The sequence below is a fragment of the Papaver somniferum genome, unplaced genomic scaffold (genome assembly GCF_003573695.1).
Source record: "Papaver somniferum cultivar HN1 unplaced genomic scaffold, ASM357369v1 unplaced-scaffold_18, whole genome shotgun sequence".
Lineage (NCBI taxonomy): Eukaryota > Viridiplantae > Streptophyta > Magnoliopsida > Ranunculales > Papaveraceae > Papaver > Papaver somniferum.
This window is the reverse complement of record NW_020627707.1, coordinates 6,245,149-6,264,438: the sequence shown is the minus strand read 5'-3', so window position 1 is coordinate 6,264,438 and position 19,290 is coordinate 6,245,149. Positions and strand designations below refer to the sequence as shown.

At 36.7% G+C, this 19,290-nt stretch overlaps 1 pseudogene; it reads left to right on the top strand.

Moving 5' to 3' along the window:
- Window positions 1-3,601: 3,601 nt before the first annotated feature.
- Window positions 3,602-13,117, top strand: LOC113337983 (annotated as a pseudogene).
- Window positions 13,118-19,290: the final 6,173 nt, after the last annotated feature.

Here is a 19,290-nt window from a genome sequence, read left to right as displayed (position 1 = left end):
CTTTACCTTGTTTGAATTTAAATCCTAAATAGGTTGGTGAGTTATGTGAAGTTTGGATTTGGAAATTGTGAGCTAGCCATGATTTGATATGTGGTGGTGTGTTTGGGTGGTGAATGAGAATAGATTTTTGTTTGTTAATTGCTTGGACAACTAATTATGAGTAGGAGTTTAGGATATTTCGTAGGTTCTCACACGTATATTGATCCGCCGAGCATGCAATGAGTCATCAGCATACATAAGATGTAAAATTGGTGTCGTGTTTTTTGAGATGCATATGACCTTTAGCTTTTGAACACATAATGAACACATACGGTGACAAGGGGTCACCATGTATGAGTTACCTTATGGTTGCATACAACCATGGAGGGTGTCGTTAACATTGACCGAGTATGTAACAAATGTTATGCATAACATAACATATTCAATGAATTTTGTTGGGAATCCAAGGGTGCACAGAGTTTGGCTAATAAATCGCCAATTAATACTGTCATATTCTTTCTAGATGTCCAACTTGAGGGAAATTGTTGGTTTTTGGGTTGGTGGAGATGTTCTGATATGGTGGAATATTTCAGTTGCACTGGTTATATTGTCATGGATGGCTAGATTAGGTACAAACGCACTCTAGTAAGGACTGATAATAAATTGTAGGATTGGTCTTAGTCTATCAACTAATAATTTTGATATAATCTTGTAGACTACGTTACATAATCCAATTGGTCGAAAATCACTTGGTTTAAATGGGTGTTCGGATTTTGGCAGTAAGGTTATATTGGTACGGTTGAAATGTGAGTCTAACTCCACATTCTCAAAGAAGTTGTGAACCAATTCTATAAATTGTGTGTTTGTCGTGTCCCAATCAACATTAAAGAACTTACTTATATATCCATCCGGTCCCGGAGCTTTCTTCGATCCAATGCCACAGAGAGATTTATATATTTTTTCTGGTGTTGGTGTTGCAGTGAAAGCTCTGCATTGATTTTCAGTCAGTCTAGGTTGCATGCCAGTAATTAGATCCATATTTATTGTTGTTGGTGCTATAACATATTGATGTTGAAAGTGTTGTACCAGCAAGCTTGCAATTTTCCCTTGATCGTCTGTCTACCCAAGTGATATTTCCATCCATGAGTTGATGTGACGGACCGGAAAATTTCGCCTATCGCACCTGGGGGAGTAGGTCATAACTTCCCTTTGTGCCACTCTGATGCTACTAACCGGACCTTAAAACTAGGCAAATGCACGTCCATTTTCCCTTGCAAGCATGCTCGTGGAGCATGATGCAGCTAACTTAACTTCCACACCGTTCCGACTTACCCTCGTTCTGCGAAGGGTTTAAAGCCATAAAGGATGTGGACGATGAATTTTACATGCATCACTGGCCTTTGGGTCCTTTCTAGGCTTAGTACATGCCTTGAATTTACGCATAGGCCATTGCAGGACTAATTCCCCCTCTTCAGATAACTTAGACATTACTGAAAGCATGTACTTGTATTGCTCGTGCCAAAGGTGCATCAATCAGGCTCATGCCATACTTTTTTTAGGCTTATGTAAGCCCCTTTAACTTGCATATTGTTGTAGCTTAATTTCCTGGCCATGCTCAATGCGCCATTAATACATATGCAAATTCCGTGTAGCTTGATAGGCAGTCTGAGCATCCAGTGAATGGCATGCAACTTTCCTCATCAAGTTTGACCACAATCATCACTTGCATCGCAATACTGAGCCAGATGATATGAGAGGCCAATATGCCACAATCATCTCTCAATTAGATGATATGAGCGACAATGTGCTGGACCAGCAATGCTGCAACTCATTGCGGCTGCCTACGTACCCTTCCCTTCTGTAAAGGGATCAAACACTGACCGTAGTTCATCCTCGAAGGGAAAAGCAACTTAAGCCAACTCGTTTGCAAGGACGTGACCAAGTAATAATGGTAATAGCCTAGTCCGTGCAGGTCGTTCCGTCAAAATGCACAAATGTTGCGCATTACTGAGTCCGCCACATGGAATAATAATTCCCATGCTTAATATGCTCAATTGGCAAGGCTACACAACTATAAATGAGGTCTAAGCATCATTTATGTTCTTTCGGCTACGCTATGAAGCTTACTTGGCGCATAGTCCGCATATGCACCTTCAACCAACTACCCCTCCCTATATATGTCTTCAGGACATTTTTACAACTTAGATTAGGGGAGGAAAATGACATTTACCAAGTACCATTTTTGAGGTGCTTGCTTCACTATTCATGGCCGTTGCCATGTATTTCTGAATAACCGACCATGATGGATGTACATTCAGTTCTGGCCCATAAGCCAATTCAAATGTTCGGCCATGATGGATGAACATTTCCTAAGTCAGCCTGCTCCGGCCTAATGCAACACAGTGATGTGATATTGGACTTAGGGCAATGACATGGTAATGTGCTACGTTAACACTAGATTTGCTCAAGGAGGTCGTAGGACAATGACATGGTAATGTGATATGATTGGCTCTAGGCCACTGTAGCTTGTAGCTTGCACCTCTTTGCGCCATATTGGCCTTTAGCCAATATGCCCAATATAATGTGCCACTTTTGCGCGTTATTGGCCTTTAACCAATATGCCAACACAATGTGCCATTTTGGTCTAAGCCAATGTTCTATTTACCACGCAACGGAAGCTCTGGATGAAGCTTCATCTCGGTTCATGGCGCATCTTTGAGCATGCACCATGATAAAAATACAGGATGTTACAGTTGATGTATATGATTTACCCTCCTGTTGACTGTTGCCTTTGTATGGAAAAAGGTGATGTTCATATCTCCATTATTTAGCCAGTCAATCGTCGATCTTTGTTTCAGTATGTATCACGGCAGTGTTGAAGCATCAAGTGTGAGTTCCGTGTATCCTCCTCATGTTGCAACCAACAAAGTAGCTTCTTACCTGTAGTTGATGCACATTTTGATTGCACTAGCTGAATTTGAAATTCAGCCTCCTTTAGAAGTGTTGGGAGATGATCAAAAGTCTGTTTGTGTCATAATTATAGTGCTGGTACCGTGCTTTCCATGTCCCGCCTTAGAGTGTTAGCCAAGTCAGCCTCACTTGATTGTTGCCATGCATTTATTACCATATCTTTCATTTGTGGATGTAGGAACCACAAATGTTCTATAAGGAACACACTTGTTGAACATCTATGCACAGTTTTTTCCTCAAGTAGTAAAAAATCTGTAGACTAATAAATTTGAAAACGGTGTTATCAAAGTCACGATCCTGTTGACCCTTATCAAGTCAAGCACGTCTATATAATAAGAGAATCGATTGTTAATCCAGGCGCACAACTCTCTCTCTCTCTCTCTCTCGCTCTCTCTCTCTCTCTCTCAACTCTAGCTAATTACATTTTTGTTCGTTGGTCATCGATCGTCGAAGCAAGATTTGTTTGCAGTGACTGGTTCTTGGTTTTGCATGTTTAAACCAGTATATTTAAAAGAAAATGTCAGCGATTGATTCAATGTTCTTTTCTGCAAGATCCAGCACCATAAACTCCTACGAAAGTTCAACGACCCATCAGCGGTTGGCTTTAGTATTTCTCTGTAATGACCGGCCACGCAGGAGTACCGAACTGAAAATGGTCCGATGCGGAAGATGGTCACATGCTAAATCCTCCCATCCGGCAAACCATCATCAACAAAGTACAAGTGCAATTAGTACTGGCGGGTCAAGAGAAGGAAGAATTTTGTTGGTGGAGCCTAAGCCTAAGAAAGGACTTGCTTCTCAGTTCTTTGATGTTGTCGAGAAGTTGATAGTCAAGTTCATGCATGATAAACAGCCGAGCGCCAATACTTGGCCGGGCCTGGGATTTTCGCTCCGGCGCATGAAGAAACTCCTCCTCATCCAAATCTCCCTGTCAATGGATACCTTCCGGTAAGAAAGAATAACCATTCCACACACACGTAAACATGCAGTATACGTCTACGTACGTATATACAAATTTCTGAGAACTATACATATACATGTCTTTTAACTCCTCTTTTTACAGGATGGATTAAATGGAGAGTTTTTGATGGTTGGTCCAAACCCTAAGTTCATGCCTGTGGCTGGATATCACTGGCAAGTTAGACAAAACTCAAATAATTAGTCGAGCTTTTGTGGTTGTGAATCAACGTAACAGTAGATTACAAATTTACAACCATAGACTAGACTGTTTTCACGAAATTATTGATTGCTAAGATTCAAAAACCAAATAAAAGCGAAAGCACTGCTGTAATGGTTGAAGTTGATGTGTCCTAATATCTGTTTACTTCTTGCGTGCAGGTATGATGGAGATGGGTACGTGTATCTATCCCTTATATACTATTATTTTCCGTTTTTAGAAAGAGCGCCAGTACTGCGAAAGTGCGAAGTAGTACATTTTGTTTTCTTGGTAAAGAACAACCAACCACAGCTAAAAGTAGGAGTGCATTTTGTTTCGTAGGTAAAATGTTGAAAGTCCTTCCTGAACGTGATAAACATGTCTCCTATCGCCTGACACTATACTGACACTTTAGATCCCATTTTTGCTGTGAGGCACAAACGAGAACAATTTAGAAGTTATAACCTTTTATTATTATTATTTTTTTCTAAAACAACCGCCTTAAAAAATCCAATATATTGGGGGAATCGTAATACCCCTACCATGTATTTTAAATTAATACCTTGTTGACTATAGTTTAGTCGGCATATTATGAAATAAATACTTTGTCGACTATTTCATAGTCGGCAAGCTCGACAAAAAACACCTTACCGACTATAGGATTGTTGACATACAGAGAAAAGTGTTATAAATACATGATTAGTCGGGTATTAATTTCATAACCTGCCGACTAAACTATAGTCGACAAGGTATAATGATGATTACCGTGCCGATCCTATAAATGTTAATTTCAGAGTTGAATAGTCTGCAAGGTCGACAAAAAAAATACCCTGCCAACTGATACTAGTCGGCAAGATCACCAAAAAAACACCTTGCCGACTTTTATAAAAATGCGGGATCATACGTGATTGGGATTTGAGATTGGGTATGATTTTGTACCCAATCTCAAATCCCGTAGCCACTTTTTATTTTTATTTTTTTATTTTTTTTAAAGTTTTGTTCCGATTTTCGATTTCATCACACATGAACCTCACAGGGTGAATTGGTTTTGAAAATTTTCAAAACCAAGTTTCAGTCGGCAGGGTATTGATAGCAAGGGTAATTTGGTCTTTTAACATCTTTCAGACACCTCTTAACACACTATCTTGGATGGGAACAAAATAGATATACCCCAATTAGTCTCGGTATACCGCAATTTGGCCAGGCTTCAAAAAGGTTAATAGATTAATGGTCCTCCTCAATAATTAGCTGAAGATAAATTGGAGGTGCAGGCTAGTAGAAGCTATGATTTCTGTAAAACGTTAAAAGGCTAAAAGGCTAATGGTCCTCTCAATAATTAGGTTAATGGTCCTCCTCAATAATTAATGGAAGCCAAATTGGAGGTACGGCTAGTAAAAGCTATGATGTAGAACGTTGAGCTATTTGTATTTGAGTCGGTAAATTTTTATACCCTTGGGGATTTTAATAAAGTGCCACACTTCCAATTTGCAGTTAAAGAAAATGCCACCGTTTTTTTCAGAGTTTATTTAATGCCACACGTTTGACCTTTTCCATCCAAAAAAACTGTTGCCATCAGTTAGTGCATAGGTGGCATTTATCCAGCTTAGTAAAAGACATATACACCCTCAAATCTGTCACAGCTCTATCTCTGCTTAAACATCTCAACTCCATTTACTCCAGCCATCACCCTGTAATCTGGCATACTCAGCTTCACCAGGACCACGACCAGCTTAACCTCCTTTCTTCATTTCCAACAATCTCTGCCTGCGAACACATCAGAACTACCACCAAACTGCAGCGGCAACAATACCAGCTGCACCATTTCATATCATAAACATACATCTCCTCATACCATTTCCAGTGCCAATTCAATTTCATTACCAGCAAATCTGTTACTCATCTCGCTTGCAGTCTCGCCATGTCCAGTTCAACAGCATCATACCCATCCGTAATCCATCACCGATTCCTCCTTGTTCTTGGGTTCACTGCACCTGCAACATCCACCAGTAAAACTCTCCAGCATCAACACTGTCATGTCACCTGTCCTAGCATTCATCTAAGTCACCAAATACCCATGGAACTCTGTAGCAACACTTCAGTTCCATGGCAATTCATCACCAACCATCGCAGTCATTTTCTCTTGCTTCATCTCAAGAGCCTACAGCAACTCCCTGCAGCTCCTGTGACATTAACCAAGCACAAACCACCTTCAATTCTGTTGCAACTACCACTGCAAAACACACCTGCAATTCCAGCTCAAACCTATCTTCAGTTCATCTATAATATCAACAGCAACATCATTTCCTCAAGTACCATCAATGGCAGTAGCAGGAGTGTCTTCTTATCCCTTGTTCTCATCAACTTCCTTTCCTTGAAGATGTTCTTCACTGAACCCTAAAATTCAATTCGATATTAATTTCATCCCCAAAATCACTCAAAACTCGAATCCGAGTTGAACTCATCTTCTATTCAACAACTTTCAGCAACATCCCTTGTACACAGGCTCAACTGGTAGAAACTGAGCTTGAAGAGGTGAAGAAAAATCCATTTAGGACTTTTATCGAACACCTAATGTGCCATTATCATCTTGGTGTAACATTGAAATTTCTAGCGCTTCTAAACTCACTGAAACACCTGCAAATTCAATTCACAACAAACCCATAGTTCAGAAATTATTCAACAATCATAAATCTCCAAATCCAGTCCAAATTATCAACCAACAAGACCATTATCTTCACTGGTTTAATTGGTCTTCAAACTCCATCAACTGCTCAGCATTTCGAACTCATTTCAGCCTGGAAGTCGAGATATAAAAGCTCTTGATAGACCCTGGCAAATACCCATTGTAGACTCTGAAAAATGATTCACGGAAGCAACACATTTCCTCCTGTTATTATTTTCTTTTTTTTGTTTACCGGTGATAAAGACGGTGAACCCATGACTAGTATAATAGGGTTTTCAAGGGTAAATATGTAAATCACGAAAGATTCTTTTGACCGAGTCAGCGAAAAAGACCAAGTGTGTGGGTCCTGACGGAAAAACTAACGGTTGTGGCATTTAATAAACTCTGGAAAAAACGGTGGCATTTTCTTGGGTCACATTTGTGTCCGTACTCCGCAGTCCGTTCATAGCTTTGGCCTTTGGGGCTCTTGAGTCTTGACTGATTGTTTGATCTGTTAGACTGAGTATTGACTAGTCAACCCCTTGATCAACTAAGAATCTGGTTCCAGTTTGTTTACAATTTTGCCGTTCAATCCACAAGTCCGTCATCTCTGACAAGCAAATTTTACTTGTATGGCTGCAACCCAAAGCCATCGACAGACAAATAATTTTGGGACCCAGAGACAAAATGGCTTTACACAACAAACTTACAAAAACCAACAGTCAAGAAATTTAAATCGTAGATGCGACAAATGCTGCAGAATGGTTCATGCTTTGCGTATTAAAGATGGAAAAGCAACATATGTTTCCCGTTATGTGAGGAAATCTCGCCTTAAACAGGAGGAATATTTTGGTGCCGCAAAATTTCTTAAGGTTAGTATTGTTGGTTGTTCAGGTCTTACATTATGGTATGCCCGGTGGTTAACCACAAACCATAGATGTCCGAATCATAATAATGCGGATGCTTACTGTGAAAAAATGCAAACAATACACAACATGAAAAATCAACCAGTTTGAATACCAAATCCCAATGTTGTTCCTTGTATTTCATTCGTCTCAATTTGAATCATGATTCATCACCACCATGAATCACCTAGTCTTTGACACTGTCATGTCTCTAATTTTTGTTAGAATTTTTTATTTTTTTTAATAGGAAAGAAGAATCTGTTGTTAGAATAACTCTAGGAATTATTATAATTTATAAAATTAATAAGGTAATAATTTAGATTAATAAAGTAATAAAGTTACACAAAATTATAACTTTTTTGGTCCACAACTTGACTTGATAGTCAATGACGAGTCCTGATACGAACTATTAATTCTTAAATAATCATTTTCTAAGGTCATTTTTTTGATTTGATTGATTGTGCATATTTTCTGCAGATATCTACTTGTGTATATATGTTGCACAAATTATGAAATCAAAGGGAGTACAAAAAATCAAAAGAGAGTTTTTGTTTTTTAGGTCCTATAATGATGTACATACTATAATACAAATAATTAATGAAGGTTAAATTTCATTAAGAAAAAAAGAAAGAAGGTTAACTGACATTGTGGATAATAATTGCACACCGATATTTGCTGCACACAAAAAATGAATATTATGGATAGTATTTACACACTAGAAAAATTGTGGATAATAGCTGCACACTATAAAATATGAAGAATTAAAAAAAATCATTAAGAGAATAAAAAATTCTTGGAAAAACAAAATTTTGATATTCGTATTTACGCTCTTTATATATGTCTTTGAAAAAGTTTTCCAAATATACAAAATTTGTTAAATTCAGATATATGATCCGTGAGATATGATATATAAGTTGGTTTGAAGATTATACCCCTACAAGATAAAGTTTATATTCATTTTTATTATATTTTTACACATATGATTATTTCTGCAAATATAGTTTTTTGTTTAATGACATCCTTTATTCATATGACCCTCCTTCTTTCTTATGGGTCATTTGAACAAGGTGCGCTAATTTTTTTTAATGAATTTTAAATCAAAAGCCATTTGAGTAAGAGAGTGAGGAGAGGGTCAAGCATTTAATTCCCACCATATTTTATGATATATATATGTAAAAAATACTACTTCTAATTTTGTTTTAAGAAAAATATTCTTTGCCTCCCCATGAATGGGTTATCATTACCCATTATCTTGTTCCTGGCTCTACTTGTCATTGCCTACTTGTAACATTAGGGGTGAGCATCAGCCCAATATCCGCGGATTTTTCCTAGGCTAACCATATTTTTGTGGTTGATTGTTCAGACCGTTCGTTAATGGGTTGAATGCGGATGTGATTTTTAAAATCCAACCAATTACAGATTGGTATGGATGCAACTTTGAGGATTCGTTGGACATCCAGACCTATTAGTATCCTCTTTTTTCTTGCCAAATAAAATATTCCTTTCATACTATACTTGATGAGCTTACATGATACAAGATCAATGTATGCATAAGTATACAACTTAACCCCAAAGTACACCAAAAATATCTTATTTCAAAGGGGTCCGGTTTTTCTTCCTCTTCAAATTTTGAGTAACTTCAAAGCATTACACTCAAATCCAATGTTAAATATTTATTTCCAAAACCATCCATAAACTTGTTGCCTATATATCTCTATTATAAACTCAAATTATAAAACAAATCCACTGGATGCATCCAATCTGTCCATCCATGCACCAATTGGATGTTGGATTGGATGCGGATGCCAAATTTGAAATCCGTAATATAATAGATTAGATGTAGATGAGGTGAAAACTTGTACATAACGTTCCTTTGTCACCTCTAGTACACTAGTTGTGTATGTTATTCAGCCAATTCATAAGTTCGTTGCTTATAAGTTACTACCTCATCGGTACTATCGACCTTTGGGGTTAAGAACCACTTCATATTTCCGTTATACCATTGCTATACATATCAATTAACACTCATATACACTTTGTTATGTCATTTACAGGTTGGAGATCTTGATGGATTATTTGGAGTGTTCATGGCCAGCTTACATATTCTTCGATCCAAATTTGAAGTACCGGATGTTTCATTTGGAAGTGGAACATGTAGGTCTTCCGCTTTCCATCTTACATACTCATTTAATATTCAATGAAAAGGGTTTCATGTATTTTTTTTACAAAAATGGAAAAAATAAAGCTGAAAAACGAATAAAAAGAGCTTCTCACATATTTAAAGTTTTTTATCCATTACAAACCACAAAAACTTCATATGAGAATTAAAACATCATCTTTATCGGCACCAAATCAATACTGTATGAAACTAGCAACCAAACTCTTTTGTGCTTTGCATTCAGCTCTGCCAAGTGCCATCTTCCTTCCTTCAAATTGCTTAGAGCTCTTATGGCATGAATATATACCAAATTTTCATTGAAACTATTATGTTCTATTAGGCGTCCAACACACACCTTTTTAAAAATTGGGAGATGTGCATTTTCATTACTTGATAACAAACTCTAAATAATTTAAATCATTTATTGAATCATCTATGTAAAGCTTAATCCTATATCAACATATCATCTTTAGTTTGGTTAAAGTTTTTACGTTCACATTTTGGACTTGTGTCAACAGGTAATACTAGTCTCACATATCACCATGGAAAACTCTTGGCTCTTGGAGAAATGGATAAACCTTGTAAGTAATTTTGATGTACTCATCTATACATATGTCTATGTGGTGTTGCAATTGTTATATTAATGCTACTATTTATACATAGTTATGCTGCAACTCTTAGCACGACCCCTTGCTTTGAAATATGTGTATCTTAATGATGTAATTATTTCAGATTATGTGTCAAATGACTTAGATATTGTAAGAAGTTTCACACGAAGACTCCTCTCTTAACCTTAGCATATAGGAAAAGATGAGTTTAATCATCAATGCCTCATTTATTCCTGACCATCATTTATAGTATCATTCATTTTTATTTTTATTTTTATTTTTACAATTTTCCAGATGTTCTTAGAATTTTGGAAGATGGAGATCTGCAGACAGTTGGAATGTTAGATTATGACAAACAATTGGAGCATTCCTTTACTGCACATCCGAAGATCGATTCATTTACTGGTAAATCATAATCTTACATATAGTTTGGAAATCATTATGAACTAATATCTCTTATTTAATTTAACATAAATATTAATGATGATTGAAGGCGAGATGTTTACATTTGGGTATGATCTCACACCACCTTACTGTACATATCAGGTCATTTCTAAAGATGGTTCTATGTTTGATCCCGTGCCAATCACATTGTCAGAGCCTACCATGATGCATGACTTTGCCATTACAGAAAATTTTGCAATTTTCATGGATCTGCCTCTAAACTTTCGACCAAAGGTATAATGCTGGTAGTCGTTTTGAGCTATATATGTGTTTTTATTCATTACTATTATTTTTACGAGGGTTTTGTGTGTCTACAATGTGGTTCACTGGAACCCCGAGCTGACATGCTATAAAAATTTACAAATAAACCATTTTTCTCACATAACATAATAAAAAAAAATTATTTTTTGCAAATAATCTTCACTTGTGTGTCAGAATTTGGTGACGAAAGAAGACATTCTCGTGTTCAATACAACAAAGAAAGCTCGTTTTGGTGTTCTTCCACGATATTCAACAGATGAGATTCATATGAGATGGTTCGAACTTCCTAACTGTTTTATATTTCACAATGGTAAGCCATATGTTTATTTATTTTAACATCTGGAGCACGAAATCCATAGATCAAAAAAGTTACCTCATTTTTCTGATCAATTATCACACCAATATTTATGAGTCGTCCGCGCATGTTTTTATTGGTTAAAAAAACCAAGGGTGAACTTCCTTACATACTAGTATCTTCATGGCACTCGCATGATAACCATGCGAATAAGAACATAGAGTATCACAACCGATAAAATTAGCATGGCCAATATGACAAGGTTTAAGATCCATATTCACCAACTAACGTACTAAGTTTCTACACAATATCCTCCCTTTTATCACTTCAATAATTCATGTGTGGCCTAAGCTAACCACTCACACGAAAAAGTAATTAGCTTATTTTATTTTATTTATTTTTTTTTTTTTTTGTTCTCATATTTTGTCTAATGATTAGCCAATGCTTGGGAAGACGGAGAAGAAGTAGTTCTGATTACTTGTCGCCTTGAGAGAACAGAATCGATGAGCATAGTCAACTGGATTGCAAATCCTTTTGATTTCACAAGTGAACTGTAAGACGCTTTTTATTATAAAGTATGAAACAATCTGTTCAGTGGAGTTTTTCCAACAACTTTTTTTTTCCAACCAGGTATGAGATCAGATGAGATTCAATATGAAAAACGGTTTAGCATCACAAAAAAAGATGTCACTACCTTCTGTCGATTTTCCCCGGATTAATAAAAATTACATCGGCAAGTAATTTTCATTTTGTTTTTATGTTGTTGATGTTATGTTTACATCAATAGTTCCTGATTTTGTTAATGCATAATCTGTAATTCAGGAAATAAAGGTTTGTGTATGCAACTATAGCCGGAAAACAGACAGGGATTATTAAATTTGATTTGCATGCTGAGCCGTTGCTAGGAAGGAAAAAGTTTGAGGTAGGAGGAAATATTAAAGGTATCTTTAACTTGGAACCTGGAAAGTTTTGCGGCGAAGCTGTTTTTGTTTCTCGTGAGTCAGGAGTAACATCTGAAGAAGATGATGGATACTTAATATTCTCGTATGCGATGAGAACACTAGGTAACTTGTTCATTATTTCTAATTTCTCATGCTTATTTGAAAAGATCCTTTTTCAGTACTAGCCAAAGGTTGCATATAACCAATTGATCCTGATTAGAGACTAAATATGATAATGACAACAACAAGTGTTTCCTCAAGTCCTCAGCCTCGCCCCATATGCCATTCTATATCAATTAGCAAGTAGCATATACATATATTTTTGGTTATTTTATCTTTGAGCATGTAATTATGTGGGGTTTGGTTGTTACCATGAACTCGAATATACAACCATTCGAGCCTGATACATTGTGAATGCCAAAAATATTAGTATGTATAAGTTCTTACTACATGGTTCACTTGGTCCAAATTTTTCTTCTCAAATATTTCATTTCATTTCGTATTAAATTTTTTGTTAATTACTAGGACCAAACTAAACTAGTGTTGATTATATATTTTATTTTATTATTTTTCTTTGATCAACTAACAAAAAATAAGTATGTAAATTGGTGCAGAAAATAAGTAGTGAATGTAATTGATGCCAAAACAATGTCAGTGGATCCGGCTGCAGTTGTTGAACTACCCAAAAGAGTACCCTTCGGATTTCATTCTTTCTTCGCGACAGAGGTCAGTTTTTAATCAAATTTAAACCTTTGAATTTGCATATTACTTTTTACCAGAGCCATTGCTTGCTTCAAGTGTTTTGCGACAAGGCGGGCCGGGTCTAAATTTATTCAAACTTTGCATGTTAGTTGTTCAATGTTTAAGCTTTTGGGTAGAGTCATGTTCCGTAGGTAGGATACTCAATTTTTTATCTGACCAAGCTAGCTAGTGTACATATTACCTTCTTCTTAGCATTGGGTTTCCAAATAATTTGGTGTTTCGTGAATTGGGTTAATCTTAACAATAATTCAATTACTATTATGTGGTTATGTGAAGTTTCCGCGGGCTTTAGCGCAGTTACTAGTACTATCTTTTCTTTAGCCTTTTCAAAGTTTTAATTGAGTTTCTATGTGGAATTATGCACATGAGCAATTCAAAGCACAAACAAAGTTTTGAACAATAAAATGCTCCAAGTTCGGACAAATATAAATCTATGTGAGTGTTTTGAACAACCAAATGCTCCAGATGCGGAAAAATATCAATCTATGAGTATATTCGGGGAGCAGATTTGATGCTGACGAGTTTCGAACCCAAATCATTGGTATCATCACCCAGTAACTTCACCACTCTAGTATAGTACATCGACAGCGGACATATCATAACGCCCCTTAATTTTTTCTTGCTTAAAAATACTTTCGAGGATATATTTTAATTTGTAATGAAATTAATTAGAACTTTTTATGAAGCCTAGAACTAAACTATTAGTTTTTTTTAAGAATAATGCTAGTGGTTTCCCACTCTTCTGCTTTTTTCCCCGTAGGTAGATTAGCTTCCACTATAAGATTTCCTTTCACGTGTACTACCTCAGCCATGCCATAAAGTTATGAATGACTCAACGTCGACCCGGATAAATTCCGTGTAGATCATCGGGTGCATGGATATCTAATGGATAATAGAGAATGGTCATCTGGATTGGTAACGGTGGATGTGGGTCCCAACGTCGCTCTCACACGGTGATAACCACGAGATGGAGTCCCGATGTACTAATAAATTTTCGTAAAATTATTGATAAACATATACACTATTTCCATGTGTCAAAGTAAATAACAACTACAAAATAAAATGAAAGTGTCGGGGGTAGCAAGATATACCACCAACTTTTTCTTAGGCAATATGTATGGACAAACTCAACACAACTCCGTGAGTAAACACGCAATCAAGGAAAGTGCCCAGAGTTATATACCTCTCTCGACTGTCGTTAAAGAATTTACAGAATTGAATCCATGAACCTAACTACAAAGTGAGTTCTTGGACGGTACCAAAGACCAATGTCCAAGAATCAATCAAGTCTTTTCAAACTAACAAGGTTGGACCTAGCTACTCTGATTGATTAATGCACAATATGTGATATTTCAATTATAAAGATAAACAATATAATGCACAAAAATAAATAACACATACACCATAAGTTTTGTTAACAAGGAAACCGCAAATGCAGAAAAAACCCGGGACCTAGTCCAGATTGAACACCAAACTGTATTAAGCTGTTACAGACACTAGCCTACTACCAATTAACTTCGGTCTGGAATGCACTTGAGCCTGAACTAAGTCTACCAATGATTTAGGTATAGTCGCACTCCTTACGCCTCTTGAATCCCAGCAGGAATCTACGCAATTGATTCCCTTAGACGATCTCACCCACGACTAAGAGTTGTTTCAACTCAATTGAAGGCTTTAAACCAAATCTTCCTCCCACAGATTAAGCTTATATTTGATTTCTTGATTTACAATCTAAACGGATGATCATATCAAACGATAGATCTAAATGATGGAAATCGACAGCAACTTAGACAAAAGTCTGGCTATCCTCAAAATACGGACTTATGCAACCCGAAGTGCAGCCTAGATTATTATTCACCTCGCAAGTATAAAACTTGGGGAGTCAACAAAGTATGATACAAAGGAACTTTGTTGATTACTATCTATCTTGATTGATGGAGCAAGCTCTACAAAAAATCAAGATCAAGATACTCGAGTTATCAAAATAAAAGATAACTGGACTTGGCTTCACGAATCCCAATGAATTCTTTGTAGTCGCTAAACCCTAAAAGGATTTCTGGACAGGACGAATTTAGATAAAACAAGGACACACCAAAAAGTAGTGTCAGGATTCAAAGATCATAGTTGCCAAGAGTTCCCCTTATATAGACTTCAAAGTCTAGGTTGCTTTAGGTTTAAGCTAAGATAGCTTTAAATCAATATCCACTGTTAGATGAAAGCTTTGAATCTTAATCACATATACAAGATATACACTATGGTTAGGTAAACCGTAACCTAACCGTGTATAAAGACTATGTTCAACATCGTTAGCCGAAAATAGCCGATTTGAACTTAAAAGCTTAACACTCATTTTCATGTTCACTAAGACATTAATATTGAGTCACAATCATGTAATCAAATGAGTCTAGTGTTAACTAGAGAAATGATCAAATGCAAATTACTTCATGGAAATAATTTAATCGTAATTGAGTCATGATCGATTTGCAAACTAGAGAAATGATCAAATGCAAATTACTTCGTGAATCGGCTGAGTCATAGTACAAACCGGTTTGCAAACTTATATGTATTTACCGAGTTCCGGAGTCTACAGAACTTTTCAGTTCATAAACCGGTTTGCAAACTTATGCAATTACCAAGTTTCAGACTCTACATAACTTTTCAGTTCACGTACCGATTTGCAAACTTTGAACCAACTCAAAGTTCTGGGGTCTACAAAAATTTTTAGTTCACGTACCGTTTTGCAAACTTAAGATCTTTGTCAGTTCCGGAGTTCACAGAACATTCAGCTTGCGTACCGATTTGGGACTAAACTGGTTCTAGAACATAGAACTGTTTTGGCTCACATACCGGTTTGACTATTTTAACCCGATTCCTTTACCACAGTTCCACGATGGTTTGTATACAAATATACATACCTATCCGGATCAGGAAACAAACAGATTTTCCCATGATATAAGTACGAATATGCATATCACACAAATATGGAAGTCGATATATAACTACTCCGCTACGTGTATGAATACATGTAATACAGCTTCAGACATATAACAGTTTTCTCAGTTTGTAAGACTGATAACACTGTCTTATATTCCGAATATAGTAGTTTTATATTTCTCTAAATCAATTTGAAACATTCCTGAATAACATCAATCACACATATCACTGTTCCAGGCTATTTTCAAATGATAAAATTGAATCAATATTTGGTTCCGAACAATAAATTGTTATCCACCGAAATTTTTCAAGTAAGAACAAATATTCATTAAGCTTAGTCATTATATTTCGAGAAATTCTTAAACTAAATAATTAGTTCTCGACTCGAGATTCTTGTCTATGCAAGCTAGTCTAATTAGTGATACGTATGATCTCTGTACCTTGATAGCTATTACTATAAAGGAGGAATTCAGAATAATAATAGACGAGAAACTTAGAATACAGAACACAAGTAGTAATTTCGAAGAAAATATCTTCTCTAGATTATGAACAAGAAAACGATTCCAATTCTCTCTTTGTTAAGCTCACAATCTTCTATAACAGTGGATTAACCTTAAACTGTTTGCTAAGATTGCACAAGTATTGTTTCAAGCTTTCTCTAGGTTTTTTGTGCCTAGTATTCTGTGTGTGCATCTATATCAAAAACACACTAACTAGTTGTCTTAGCTATGAGATAAACATCTCTATTTATAGCTTTCGGTTTGGTTTCCCAAACCTTCTAGGAACTATTTCCTTTTGTAGGACTAATTCCTTTTCTAGGTATATTATATATACTAAGAGTATTGCTTAAAACAAAACTATTCCCTAACTAGGAATTTATCCTAAACAAGGAATCCTTCCTAATATAGGATTCTATCCTCAATTCGTCTTGAGGATCACTAGTTCCCAGGGAAAGGAAGATACACATGTATCATGCGCCCCCCCCCCCCCCCCTCAAGAACTTGAATTCATGTGAAAGTTATATTTGTAGGTTACGGAACTCATGAGTTCCTTTCACCCTGCTGAACCATTTCTCCTTGCTGGGAACTTGACTTTGACTTCCAATTAGAAAAGCGTCTTTATCTTCTTGTCTTGTCTTAGTCACTCTTCGCTCCGTAATGAAATACTCCTCGAGTGGTTCTTCTCTATCAAACCACAAGTCTTCCGCATGTGGAAAGATCGTCTTGTCATCTCCATCATCATCTAGTAATGGTGGTTCAAACATCTTCAACCTTCCTAGGTCATCTTCTTTTTGTTTGGTTAGAACTTCCAAACAAACTCTACTCGGATTCTCGTCAAGAGAACTGATCACAAGGAGAATAAAATTTGTACTAGCATTCACCAACTGCTTAGCCTGAGTGGCTGTAATCAAGCTCGCTCCCTCAAGAGGAGAGTCAATAGCTCGTATTACAAAAGTTTTCCCATCTTTGGTAAAGGTATACTTCTGCTCCCTTCTGTGTAGAACCGCATCTCGATCCCACAAGTAAGGACTACCAAGTACAACTTGACAAACATCCAATGGAACCACATCGCATGTAACCTCGTCAATGTATGACTCATCAAAAGCGAACTTGAACGTGCACTGTTATGCAACCTGTAGACCACCTTCCTTTTGAAGCCACCCCAAAGGATAGTGTTTCAGATGTGTGAAAGTCTTCAAACCCAACTTCTGTACCAAAGAATGTGAAAGTAAATTCTTCTGACTTCCCGGGTCAATGACAACATCTATTAGTGTTGTCTTAACCTGCATCTTAACCGTGAAGTCGTTCCTTAGGATCGTCTTTTGTAAGCTCTTCTACGCCACCTGCCATTAGAGAGAGCTTTGGATTAGGTACTATTAGTCCTTGGACTTCTTTTGGAACTTGTGTGACTAGTGTTTCCATCATGGCTTCTTTCTTATGCAACCCTTTTGGTTTTAGATTAGGATACTTCATCCAACACTTATCAACAACATGCCCTGTTTGTTTGCAATGTTTACAAACTAAACCTTCTTGGTCGTTATACTTCCCTTTCTCTTTGCTCCTTTCATCTCCTTTAGCGACGAAACTTCCAGACTTTTCCTTGACGTTTCCCTTAACATCAGTTTTCTTCAGCCTGCCTTCGATGGCATTAGCTTTTATGCTTGCTTTGGAGATAGTATCCACCAAAAACATCTTCAACTCCTTCCGCATATACTCATGGAACCCGGAAATATACTTCATATAGATAGCATGATATTCCAAGTCTAAATCCAAAACCATAGCTTGATTCTGAAATTCCGAAGTATATTCTTGCACGGTTTGGTTGTAAGTCTGCTTCAAGTTGTACCACTGGAACCATCTCTCCTCAAGGTAGCCAACCGGATAAAACTGTTTCCTTACAACTGCCTTGAATCTTTTCCACGACAATACTCTCTTACCTAGGTTTTGTCTTTGATAAGCTTTCCACCAAGTTAGAGCATGCTTTTGTAGCTTCAATGCCGCGAAAGCTATCTTTTCCTTTGAACCATATTCAAAGAAAGAGAAATACGTCTCTAGACGTTCAATCCAATCATCCAATTTTTCTACATCGACACTCCCATCGTAAAGTGGAATATCAACACGAAAATCAATTTTCAGATTCTTACCATGTGGTTTAGTTGTTGTAGGACCTTTAGGAAGCTCGCTTTCCTCCTGTTCATCCTCATCTTCTTCCTCTTCTTCTTCTTCCGACTCGTCTTCTTCCGAATCATCTTTTTCCGAAGCTGCAGGTGAATGTGTAACCTTTTTCTTCGTCTCCTTTTTAGGTGTATGAGAACAAATACATTCACTCAGTTCCTTAAGGGTAACTTGAATTGACTTCATGTCTGTCTGCAGCGTAGCCACCTTTTCTTCCATAGTTTGTGGTTCGCCTTCCTTAGGATCATCATATGACTTTGTCATCCTTGATCCCCTTGTTGTCTTAACTTCTTCTAGCTTCTCAAGTACCTCACCAAGCTTTATGTAGAGAGATCTAGTGAAAACCATAAACCACAAGGATTTACCCTAAAAACTAACCTCGCTCTGACACCAACTTGATACGTAATGATCTCTGTACCTTGGCAACTATTACTATAAAGGCGGAATTCAGAATAATAATATACGAAAAACTTAGAAAACAGAACACAAGTAGTAATTTCGAAGAAAATATCTTCTCTAGATTATGAACAAGAAAACGAT